At 45.1% G+C, this 13,045-nt stretch overlaps 1 long non-coding RNA gene across 1 annotated transcript in view; it reads left to right on the forward strand.

Moving 5' to 3' along the window:
• The window catches only part of LOC310682563, a 238,227-nt gene that overhangs the window by 168,563 nt on the left and 56,619 nt on the right, over nucleotides 1-13,045 (forward strand). The window lies entirely within an intron of this gene.

A 13,045-nucleotide genomic window follows, 5' to 3' on the forward strand; every position in this document is an offset into this window, starting at 1 on the left:
TATTCATGAACACAAATACAGCCAGAGGGTCCATCATGCATTGTGCAGGGGTTGGTAAAAGCAAAGTGCTGCGAACTAGACTTTGTTCCAGTTAAAATGGGAATAAATGAATGAGCATTATGGACAGGTGTCTGTCCGCAGTGTATGTACACTGTATACTGCACATAAAAATGTACAGCTGTCATCACCCAGCCCCCACTGAAGGATTTGTGGGGGCACATCACAATCCTGGATTTGCACAAAGTCAGGGGAGGGAGCAAAAGAGAAAGCAGGTCACATAATCCCAGTGGTCATGGAATGGGAGTGAAAAGGAGAGAGACTGAGAGAGAGAAAGTGGTGTAAAACAACGCAGGTTGAGGAAGGATTGAGGGAACTGAGAAAAAAGTGGCAGATTTTTTAAAAATGCAAAGGTTTGAATAAAAAATGATATTTCAGGGCTTTTCATCTATGTCTCTCGCACAAGACAGCTAAGGGATGGAAGAGGGAGAAGCGCAAGAAGGGAGAGACACCGAAAAGAAGAAAACACATTAAAATGACAGAAATTTTGAGTCTATAGAGTCTATAGATCTTATAGAAGCATCAGCAAAAGGGGGCTGCATAACAGGAGAGGTGACAAGGCATAGAAATGGGGGTGATCTGTGTGCCGAGGAAAGTGAGGAGAATGGAGGGGAAAAGGAAGAGAAGGTGACAGGGGGGGGGGGTTGCAAAAAAGAAGGGAGTAGGAGGCATGGGAATGGAGTTCAATATGAAAGCAGGATTGTGAAAGGGTCCTAGATCATAGAAGTGTAGAGTTGGAAGGGACCCTGAGGATCATCTAGTCCAATATGCAGATGTCCCATACAGGATCGAACCCGCAACCTTGGTGTTACCAGCACCACGGAGCGGCAGGTGGTTTCATAACTGTGCAGAAGGTGAAAAGAGTTCTTAGCAGGTGCAATGTATAGGAGGAGGATGCAGTAAGTTACCATGGGGGTGGCTTGTGTGCAGGGGGTTTGCCCCAAAGATAGAGGGGGAGGCGTGAAGATGGGGGTGAAGGATTGTGCAAAGTGAGGGTGCAGAACAGATGAGAGAAGTGGCTTCTGAAATGGGGAGAGAGAGGTGAGAAACAAGCATGGGGTGGGAAGGGAAAGCTCGCGTGGGGGGAAACAGGATGGCAAGGGTTTGGTGAGTGGAGTGAGCAGGGGCACAGCCCCTAGTACCCTACATATTACTTGGGTTACAAGCACATTACATGCTCATTACATTGCTTGGCCACTATACGCTCCTTTCAAGTTACTTCATTCCCTTACAAAGGTGCAGTCGCCTTTTTTGAATCCTTACTGAGCTGACTGTTTCTCTCCCTACACACAGCACAAATATTGGCCCTCGTTATTTCCATATTTCCTTTGGGCCCTTGACAGCTTTTTCATATCCCACAAATAATTCAGTAGCTTTGCATCATAGGAATAGCCATATAAACAGAGCCATATAGTAATAAATACTGCTGTGCTTGTTCTTTAGGGACTCATTTATCTTGATCAATCTCTCACCCCATGTAACAGATTTTCTTTCATTCCTTGATAATAAATTACTGCAATTATTCATAGGGAGGCAGTATTGCATTGGGTGATTTACTGATGTAAGAGTTCTCAAGCCCTAAATGTTCACAAAGCCCACATGCATAACTGCAGCATTTTCAGAGGCAGTATGCTATGCTGTGCTGTGGCATTCAAATTCCACTTGCAGGCTTCCCATGATCATCTGGCTGGTCACTGAGAGAACAGAGTGCTGGTCAACATGATTCCTGGGTCTCCTCATTCAGCAGGACTATGATGTTCTCTATTTTGTCTCTGGAATCTCAGTTCAACTGCTCCTCACAGCTTTAGCTGAAAAACTACCACAGCATCTTGTGCAAGGTACAATAGGGCAGCCGGTCCTGTTCTGGTATGATCTGTTGCATTTCTATTCCAATATATTATCACCATATCGTCATAGTATAAATAAGTCTGCACGCAGAAAGTCCCACATTCAATCCCGATAGCTCTGGGAGAGGCTTCTTGCATGACTTAAGGCTGCAGCCCCAAACACACCTATGAGTAGGGTCTATTGAATATAGTGGGATTTACTTCTAAGTAAAGATGCATAGGCTTGCCCCACAAATCCGGGAGTGATGGGCACTCTCAGTCTAGCAGCACCCCCTACTGTTGCATCGATGCAACATGACACTAGCAAAATGAATCTCGTGCCTGTTTCTCTTTACCATTTCCTTGCACAGCAACTCATAGGATTGGGAGTTGAAAAGGCTACAAGAATGAAAGCAAAAAAGCAAGATGCTGTTGATTCATGCCACTGTTGTTGCCACTGACTATAAGAAGAGTCCTCATCCAGAGATTCATCTGTTTCTCTTGGCACGGGCTGAACTTTCTCTTATTGAGGAGATGCTTATGAACACAGCTTCTCAATTGTTCAGAACTCACTACGCAAACTGGGCACCGATGTGTAGGTGGACAAAATTCCCCACATTACACTGTTGTCCTGAGCATAACCCAAGGAGCACAAGCAGCTGGTAGTTTGATTCTGTATTGACAAAGCACAAACTTACAGTAGCTCTTGAGGTGCACTTAGCATGCGCGCACACATTTCTGGAGGCTAGGTAGCTGGTGCCCCTCCGTGGGCTTAAGCTCTGAGCTGGATTGTAGGACCAATGGGTGGCCACACTTCCACACCAAACTTAAATACTTTTGCACACCACCCCAAACTCCAAGCGGTGTGAAATTCCAAGGGTCCATGGCCCTTCCCCAGTGTTTGTGTTTCCTTTGGGAATGAGGCGCAGTGGAGACTTGCTCCTGGCCCTGATGTGGTAGCTCTCATGACCTCTTAAAAAGGAAAAGTGAAGAACAGGAGCAGGTGGGGAGAAATAGCAGCTTTTGTGTGATGCTACTGGCAGTGGTGTAGCGTGGGGGGTTCGGGGGGGCCGGCCGCACCGGGCGCAACATCTGGGGGGGGGGTGCTCGCACTCGCAGCTCTCCGCCCCTACCTAGCTCACTCACTCTCTCTCACTGCAGTGCTGGCTGTGCGAATCCGATCCGAGCCGCCGGGTCGCCGCCCACTGTGGAGGGGGGGTGCCAGGCGTGCAGTGCGGAGAGAGAGCGAGGGACTATCTGGGGGAGGGACAGTGCAGCGGGGGGGGCGCAAATTACTTGCCTTGCCCCGGGTTAGGGGGCGCAAATTACTTGCCTTGCCCCGGGTGCTGACAACCCACGCTACGCCACTGGCTACTGGGGTGCTCAGCTTGTCCTGACTACTTGTGCCTCCTCTCTTCAGCCCCTTGGATCACAGTGAGCTCTTGCAAAACATCTCTGTCTGGTGTTACTGCCCTCTACAAATCATACTCGAGGGGAGATCATCAGACCTGCTTTCAATAGCGATAATGTCACGTGCGGTGTGGCTAGCTGCTCGGGTGCCCGGTGTGACTCAGGTGTCCAGGAGAGACGTGTGGCTCAGGGACACTGCAGGCCCCATCGTAAATGCCGGTCCCCGTGGTGTGGTGCCCAGTGCCAGCTGCATTTTGTTACATTTCTTGACTGAACTAAAAAGTTTCGTGACCCCTTTAAAAAAAAAACCTCATATTTTTGTCACCCCCCCTCAGTGATGACACTCAGGGCAGATCACACACCCCGCACCCCACTTCCTCCACCCCTGAATGCCACCACAATATTACAATTGTTGGGGCTGAAAGAGGGCATTTGGAGGAAATGTTCTATTTATTCTATCAGTTCTCCCTGCTGCACTTTGCCATCCTCATCAGAGCCACACAAGTACAGTCAACCATTATGCAAATAAAGGTCAACAGCTAAAGAGTCTTATGTACCTTAAAGACAAACGGATTGATTGTGGTGTAAGCTTTTGCGAACTTGAGCCCAGTTCATCAGAAGTATGATGTGTCAATCCTCAGCTAGCAGGTATATGTTTACCCATGAAACTGTAGAGAGGGAAGAAATAGGGACAAAAGGCAATGATATGCAAAAAGCAGAATCTGACAATTTCATGTAAAGCTTATTCACTTTTCATAGGATTGTGACAGACTTTACTTTCAGCATTTCATTGCCATTTTGGTCCTGTTTTTTTGTCTGTCTCTGCTCATGTGACTGCCAAGATCACAATGAAGTGGGCTCCAATCCACAAGAGCAGCCGCCACAATAAATCTGTTAGTCTTTAAAGTGCCACCATGCTTTTTGTTGCTGTCTTCGCTGTGGCAGACTATTACGACTATGCTGCTGGCAAGAAATGACACTATTTACTCTTTTCAGGCAACCTCCGATTTCCATATTCCAATTAACATGGATAAGTAGCAGCAAATCCAGAGACAAATACCGGAAGGCAAATGACCATTCATTCTTAATCCTTCCATAAATAAAGCGTAAGAAGGATTAAGCTCAAAAACAAACAAAACATTTTTGTTTGATCATCCTGAGAATGCGATTTGATATTGTATGATGGATCACTGTCAACATTTCACCACATGCATGCAATAAGTTGTTTCTGATGTTCTGGTCCCAGATGGATCCTTTGCAGTTATTTTACAGAAGAAATGTTAGTGCAACTGATATTTTATCTTGCACTCTCCTTCCTTCCTTCCTTCCTTCCTTCCTTCCTTCCTTCCTTCCTTCCTTCCTTCCTTCCCTCTAGCTAACTTCACCCAGTTCGTTTAACAGCTTTGCAGTAATTCACTTTTCCAAAAGTAAGAGCTGTATGCTCTTCAGAATTTACAGTTTCGTGCCCTGCATTTTTTAAAGTAGAAGGCAAGGAAATTGTTTTGCCCCCTTCAGATGTACAGTGCCTTCTAGTTACCTCACACCTGGAGCCTGGAGATGAACAATAGGCAGGTGGAATGTATCCCATTTAGGAGACTGAAGTTAAAGAATGTTTGCAGCTGGGTAAAAGGCCCCAAGGGAACTCCATTTGCATCTAGATAAACAACAACTTCTTCCTCTTCTTCTTCTTCTTCTTCTTCTTCTTCTTCTTCTTCTTCTTCTTCTATTACTCGTAGCCGAGTAAGATTGTATTCCATAAACATGGTTTATGAGTGGGTCCATAGGTGACTGTGGAGGCCAGTTGTGGATCCACACATCCTTCCACAGTGGGGACATAGGTTTCTGGGCAGGAGTTGATCACAGTGAGGGTTTGCAAAGTGTGCCTTCCTCTTAGTGCGTCCTTTCGTCCTGAGTTTAAGTGTCTCCAAAGCCCATGACACCTTTGGTAAAGGCTGTTCTCCAGTTGGAGCTCTCTCAGGCCAGTGTTTCCCAGCTGTCGGTGTTTATACTACTTTTCTTTTTTAAAAAAAAGATTAGTGCTATTTTCAAGACTAGCACTTTCTGCTTGTGCATCTACCTACTCTTCCCTGCTTGGTTGTAGCTCAGTGGTGGAGCATCTGCCTTGAAGGTCCCAAGTTCAATTCCTGGCATCTCCAAGTGTATTAGATGGACCCAAGAGGTCTGATTTGGTTCAAGGCAGCTTCCTACCATCCTATGCTCATGGAACTTTACCAATGCCTCTTTCATCTCATAGCAGGGAATTAAAGTGATGCTCCTTCCTTTTGTTGATTGCCCCAATACGGTGCTCCAAGGTCTGTTGCTTTTGTTCTGAATGCAAATATTCTGGTTTTGCCACTACTGATAGATAGACCTGTCCTCTATGGATTTGTCTAAGTGTGTCTTTCAAGTCTTGCAGAGCTACCGGTAATTCCAGAAGAGGCAACCAGAACTATACACAGTATTCCAATTTCAGTACAAAATTCTATCATGGTCCCTCTTCCTCACCTTTCTTCTAAGCTAAAAAGTCACGAATGCTGCAGCTTTTCCTAATAGGAGAATCACTCAATTCTCCTGATCATTTTGGTCGCACTTTTGTAAAACTTGCCGAACTCTACCATATCCTTTTTGAGGTGAGGCAACCAGAACTATACACAGGATTCTAAACTCTGCTCCACCATAAATTTGTATAGCTGCATTATGATACTGGCAGTTTTATTTTTGGTTCCTTTCCTAATGATCCCTAGCATGGAATTTGCCTTTTTTCTTTTTCCACCTGCAACACACTGCCTTCCTTACTTATAACCACTCCAGGGAGTGGAGCTGCTTGTCAGCTCCCTTTTCCTTCATCTGTGTTGCCCTGGCAGAGCTCAACAGGAAGGAAGAAATGGACAAAGCTAGAATTATTAGCCCCACCTGTCTTGGGGTTCTGACTCCATCTACTGATGGTTATCCTGCATTCTGCCCTAGAAGTCCCAATGGACACCAACCATCACTTCTCAACTTTGGAAACAGATGGATGGGATTGAACCGCTTTTTCATAAAATAAATAACTTTCTTTAGCAGCACTCCCAAGTTACAGCTTTTGAAATCAGTGTTGGGGTAGTGCATGGGTAGGCAAACTAAGGCCTGGGGGCTGGATCCGGCCCAAACGCCTTCTAAATCCGGCCCGCGGATGGTTCGGGAATCAGTGTGTTTTTACATGAGTAGAATGTGTCCTTTTATTTAAAATGCATCTCTGGGTTATTTGTGGGGCATAAGAATTCATTCATTATTATTTTTCAAAATATAGTCCGGCTCCCCACAAGGTCTGAGGGACAGTAGACTGAAAAAGTTTGCTGACCCCTGGGCTAGTGTAAAACATGTTGGTATATGACATCTTCCTGGTCTTCTGTCCTTTCCTCAAACCATCCCAGAGCTATATAAACTTCCGTCTCTAGAGAGGACCATGCTAAGATCTTCCACTCCCTGTCCCCTCAATACATTAACCTCTCTTTGGCAAAGTTTCCAAGTCGTGACTCTTTTCACTACCCTTTGCCCTTGTCCCTTCTGCTCCTGTTCCCTGCTGCAAAATTCTTTCCCCGGCCATCCATCAACTAATTTCTTCCTAGGAGTGTCTCCTGCTCATCTTGCCTATGGGAAAATCCCACATATCCTTAGTAATGAAATGTCATTCGTTTATTTTGTGAAGATATATACAATGGGAGCTCTGCATAAATCACAATGGCAGCAAAAAGCATGCATAATTCAGAGCTTGTACAGTGCTGGACTTTATCTCATAAGCAGAGTGTTGCAAGAATTGTCTTATCACTGACGTCAGAGGGAGCCTCTGCTTTTAAGTTAGGCTGGTGGTTAGAGTTCAGGTACCTGTCATGTTGCTGCCATCTACAGGCCATGGAATGAAAGACACAGGAGTCATCTAATGCACATTTTGCCAGTTTCTCTGCTGGACGATGTCTATAGACCAGCTCCAGTTCTTAACACCATCCTGAAATGCTAAAGGACTCACCAGCAACTACCACTTCCTTTTCAGAAGTCTAGGAAAGAGGACACTCTGCAAATTGGCCAAGAAACTGTTTTATGTCAACGGGAAGGAAAAATAAGTGCCAGCGTTCCCAGATTTTTTTCCTGAAGCAAAGGGGAACAAGAGGGCTTTGGTTCTGCTGTCTTATTTATGAGTAATAAGAAAATGCAATCACCCTAGAATAGAAACCCAATATTTCTGCCTGGCCTCCTGTCCCGCCTTTCTAAAAAGAAATATTACTCAAGGCACCAAACAAAAATACAGTTCCTAAGTCGTAATTAAGGCCATGAAGGAAAATATATAAATACCCTAAATTCAGAACCAGCTCTACCATTAGGCAGAGTGAAGCAGATGCTTGGAGGTGGAGAGTGGCAGTAAGGAGATGCTTCCCCTAAGCTCCAGTAGAGGGCACTGTCCTGGCACCAGTGTTAATGTAAAAGACAACTGCCAGCCTAGTTGGCTTCTGTATGTGAAACACAGAGTGGGCTGGGGAAGAACTGCCTTGTCTTTCATGTCAAACAGCGAAGTATCTGAAGGCAGCCCTGCCTTAAATTAAATATTAGCAACTATGTAATGTATTCATGGAGCTATTTTTTATCGTGGCTGCAGTCTTCAAAGCTGTACCAACCCGCACTAGGAGTAACATAGTTGGGGAGAATGTGCAGGTAAAGGAATTAGCATTCCCTGGTGCCATCACATTTAACTTGTTTCAGTGCAAAAAGAGATCTTACACAAGTAACTATTCACTGTTAGAATGCTATATTTTTTTAGTCATGTTTCATAGAATCATAGAGTTGGAAGAGACCACAAGGATCATCGAGTCCAACCCCCTGCCAAGCAGGAAACACCATCAGAGCACTCCTGACATATGGTTGTCAAGCCTCTGCTTAAAGACCTCCAAGGAAGGAGACTCCACCACACTCCTTGGCAGCAAATTCCACTGTCGAACAGCTCTTACTGTCAGGAAGTTCTTCCTAATGTTTAGGTGGAATCTTCTTTCTTGTAGTTTGGATCCATTGCTCCGTGTCCGCTTCTCTGGAGCAGCAGAAAACAACCTTTCTCCCTCCTCTATGTGACATCCTTTTATATATTTGAACATGGCTATCATATCCCCCCTTAACCTCCTCTTCTCCAGGCTAAACATGCCCAGCTCCCTTAGCCGTTCCTCATAAGGCATCGTTTCCAGGCCTTTGACCATTTTGGTTGCCCTCCTCTGGACACGTTCCAGTTTGTCAGTGTCCTTCTTGAATTGTGGTGCCCAGAACTGGACACAGTACTCCAGGTGAGGTCTGACCAGAGCAGAATACAGTGGCACTATTACTTCCCTTGATCTAGATGCTATACTCCTATTGTTTATTGAGCAGGGAATGGCTGCCGAATGCTTGAAGCAGGGTTTTGAGTTCTAACGCCAACTCTAAGGCAGGTTTCTGCTCTATAACCAACCCTTAGCATTTGTTTATATCCTCTCTTCCATTTTATTTCTTAACTCCTTTCAGTGCTTCATTTTGTTGTTTTAATTTATTGTTTTATCTCATTGTTTTATTGTTCTAACTCCCCTAAACTATGAGGCTTCATGAAGCTGGGCTGGGCTGAGCACTTTGCTAGGCAGTGCCAAATGCAAGGTTGAGCCAAAGTTTACAAGATACTACAGTGGTACCTCGGGTTAAGTACTTAATTCGTTCCGGAGGTCCATTCTTAACCTGAAACTGTTCTTAACCTGAAGCACCACTTTAGCTAATGGGGCCTCCTGCTGCCACCGCGCCACTGGAGCATGATTTCTGTTCTCATCCTGAAGCAAAGTTCTTAACCTGAAGCACTATTTCTGGGTTGGTGGAGTCTGTAACCTGAAGCGTATGTAACCTGAAGCGTATGTAACCCGAGGTACCACGGTAGTTATAAATTAAGGAAGAGAAACATATTGATTATCAGAACTGTTGATGAGTGAGCCCATGATGAATAAGAAATGATCATCTGGAAAGCTGTTCCCGGTTTCTGGTGTTCCATTCAGGTTGGCATATTCAGGAGAAACGGAACTGTCAGAGACGGGAAGGCCATACGTTCAGAGGCCCACTAGGGAGAATGGCACAGATCATGAGAAGGGCGGAAACTCTGTGTGCAGAAAACTTTCCCTTTGCTCCTATGCAGAGTAGCCCTTTGCAAACAATCAAACAAACAATTAATGTATGCTTTTTTGAGGAGTGTGTGTGTGTGTGTGTTGTTGTGAAGCAGCCTCTACCTGCAACTTGCCTTTCATCATGTAAAACTATCGTCCGTACATGTGTAGGATTATTTCACACAGGGAAACAAATGTGCCCAAGTCAGGACTGGAACCTGACACCGCTCTCATAACCTGTGTTCGTTTTTTACAGCTGGACTGCCATCTGTAAAGTGCTTAATGTGTCCCTACAAAGAATTACAGAACTGTCAAGTTGGAAGGGGCAACTAGGTTCATCTAGTCCAACCTCCTGCAATGCAGGAATCCTTCACCCAATGTGTGGCTCGAACCTAGAACCTTGAGATCAAGAGTCTCATGGCTCTACCAACTCAGCTATCCATATCTGTGTTTAGGGCAGGGATGGGGAACCTATGGCCTTCTACATGTGACCAAATTACAGCTCCCATCACCCCTGACTGTTGCACATGCTGTCTGGGGGTGGGTGGGGTGGAAGTTGGAGTACAGCAGCAAGAAGAGGGCACTTCTTGAGAAACTGATTGGAAGAAAAGGGATAAATTGATTGGAAGAAAATTGATTGGCCATCCCAGTAATGAGGAGTGGTTTATCCAATGACATTGTGGGTTGGGGTCTACCAAGATCACAATAGCCACTTCCTTCATTTCCTTGGGACAGGGGTGTGTGGAGAGAAAAAGGTATAGCTATGCTAATCAAGGGGAGGGTTTTTGAACATGTATATGGAACCACAGGATCTAGAATCAATCTAGATTGAAAGCAGCATGTTGAGGATGAACATGAATGATTCCAGATTGAGGAAAAACTACATCTGTGGTATAAATGGTTTAGTGCAGGGGTCAATAAACACATGAGACGTAACTGGCTGTGTTAGATAAATAAGTTATACTATTCATGTATCAAATCATAAATTTCAACGGAAGTAACTCATAAAGTTCAACAAACAAACAAAGCAGAAGACCCAGTGGATCAGATCATTCTCTAATCAGTTCATGCATAAGGTCCATCCGTGTGTAATAGTGTCTGTTCCACCTGTCTGTTCATAAGGTCTAAGCAATCCACAGGAAGGGTTGTTACAGTTCCACAGAATCCTTTCACAGAGTCTAAGACAAGGATTTCCGGAATATTGGCCTTGTTTCGCTGTCCTGGGCTTCATCAGTAGCTAAAGCTCTACGTAATACAAATAAATACAATATCGTGATCTCACACATTTTACAGTGCAGGGGTCGGCAAGGCTTATTGGGCATGGGCCGGATCACTCCCACAGAGATCCTTTGTGGGCTGGGCCAGCACAGCGCAACACCGGAAATCGCATCTGCGCATGTCTGCGGTGCTGGAAATCGCTTCTGCACATGCCCAGACGCCGAAAATCGCACCTGCACAGAAATGATTTTCGGCGTCTGGGCATGTGCAGAAGCAATTTCCAGAGCTGCAGAAGAGAGTCCCAGTGCCGTGCTGTGCTGGTTTAGCGCAGCACGCAGGGACTCGCCGAGCGGGTGGCTCAGTTCGGGGGTGGCTTGGGGGCCAGTTAAATGGCTGTACACTTCTGGCCCATGGGCCACAGATGTACAGTTCTGGCCTGTACACTTCTGGCTGTACACTTCTGGCCCATGGGCCACAGATTGGGGACCCCTGGTTTAGTGTGTATGCATTCTTAGAATTTAGCTATCTCCTGAGTAGACCACTGCAAGGCACCCCCATGCCCTAGGTGACATGTAACTGGCAAGGAGGGGGAGAGAGAGGTGTCACTCATTGACAGTAAGCCTAGCCTACTGGGTTGGTGCTGAAGGAGGGTGTCACTGACCACCACAGATACCACACTTCATGTGCTTCTTTTTGGAAAGAACCACCCAGCCCACCAGATAAGCAACATGGCTGAAGCAAAACACCTTCCTCCCTAATCCGAGGTGGATGAAAATTGACAGGGCATTCCAGTATATTCTCAGATATCTGCTATTTTAGTGTGTTGAAGACTTGAATATACACATGGATTCCCCTGAATTTACACACACACTCCCCCTTTACCTAGCTGTACAAATTTAAAATCCTTTGTATATAATGGATTGCAGCAGCTGTACAAATGTTTGGTCATTCTGAGAATTTTTTTTAACCCCAGTGTAAGACTCCCTGGAAAAGACCCTGATGTTGGGAAAGATGGAGGGCACAAGGAGAAGGGGATGACAGAGGACGAGATGGTTGGATAGTGTTCTCGAAGCTACCAGCATGAGTTTGACCAAACTGCGGGAGGCAGTGGAAGACAGGAGTGCCTGGCATGCTCTGGTCCATGGGGTCACGAAGAGTCGGACACGACTAACAACTAAACAACAACAACAAAGCATGTTTACTCAGACGTAGATTCCACTATATTAAAAGAACTTACAACCAGGTAAGCATGCCTAGAATTGCACTCTCAGATCCTTCGCATGCTTGCAGGAGAGAAAGTTCCTGTGCATACTAGAATAAGCCAAGAACACAGATGTCACACCCCAAAATGATTCTTTTAAAGATCAATTTCTAAAAGCAATTTGGATTAAGAGAGGATACAGCTAAACATTTTGTAATCTCATGTTGAAGGAGCCGCCTGTAATATCTGAGAACGAGATCTCTCACTTTCTTTTCATTCTGAGACAGCATGAAATAGCATGTGATAGTCGAAAGCCTTGTTATCTGAACTCCGTGACCTGAATTCTGGATATGAATTCACTATACATCTCTCATCTTGCTTCATCTTGGATGTTTTTATAAAAAGCACGCTTGTTTCTACCAGACACGATTATCCCAGCATTTCAGTTGTCCTTTAGGGCATTCAACAAATGCAGTTGTGCTTTGCACTGTTCAGTCAGATTTACTGATCTCATCTGCCAAATCCAAAAGGCATTCTGTTGTTGCAGATGGACTAATCTCAAAGAATTATAATATGGAAAGGTCACAGTGAATGTGCTGTGCTATTCTCTTTGCAGGACAGTACTGTAATAATATTGACATTTGTGTAATTAATGTTGTACGCTGGGGACTTATGACTCAGTCTAAGATGATCAGAGGCCAACAAGATGACAGATTTGCATTACTACATAAATACTAAAGCATTGTAAACATATGCATGTTGGCTTGCTCCCAAACATTAATGAAAGCTTGCGCTTGGCATGCAATGCACTCAAGAATTGTTTACAGACAAACACCATGAAAGTGTAACATTCTGAGCTGATCAATTATTTCTCCCTTCTCGGAGTGTCAAGATTATGCATTAATGGCACTAAGCCCTTCAGGGTAATGGGTGCAATTCTAACCATAAGTACTTGAATGTAAGTCCAAATAAAAACATTATGACTGTGAAGTAAAAAAGGGTGAGAATCAGCATTTTTGTGCCTTATTCTTCCTCCCGAATTGCAACCAATGGATTGCATCAGTGGCGTAGCGTGCGTTGTCAGCACTCGGGGCAAGGCAAGTAATTTGCACCCCCTAACCCGTGGATTTGCGCCCCCTAACCCTAACCCCCAGATGTTGCGCCCGGTGCAGCCGCCCCCCCCCCTGCACCACCCACGC

Source organism: Podarcis tiliguerta (genome assembly GCF_965153285.1).
Source record: "Podarcis tiliguerta genome assembly, chromosome: 7".
NCBI classification, from domain to species: domain Eukaryota; kingdom Metazoa; phylum Chordata; class Lepidosauria; order Squamata; family Lacertidae; genus Podarcis; species Podarcis tiliguerta.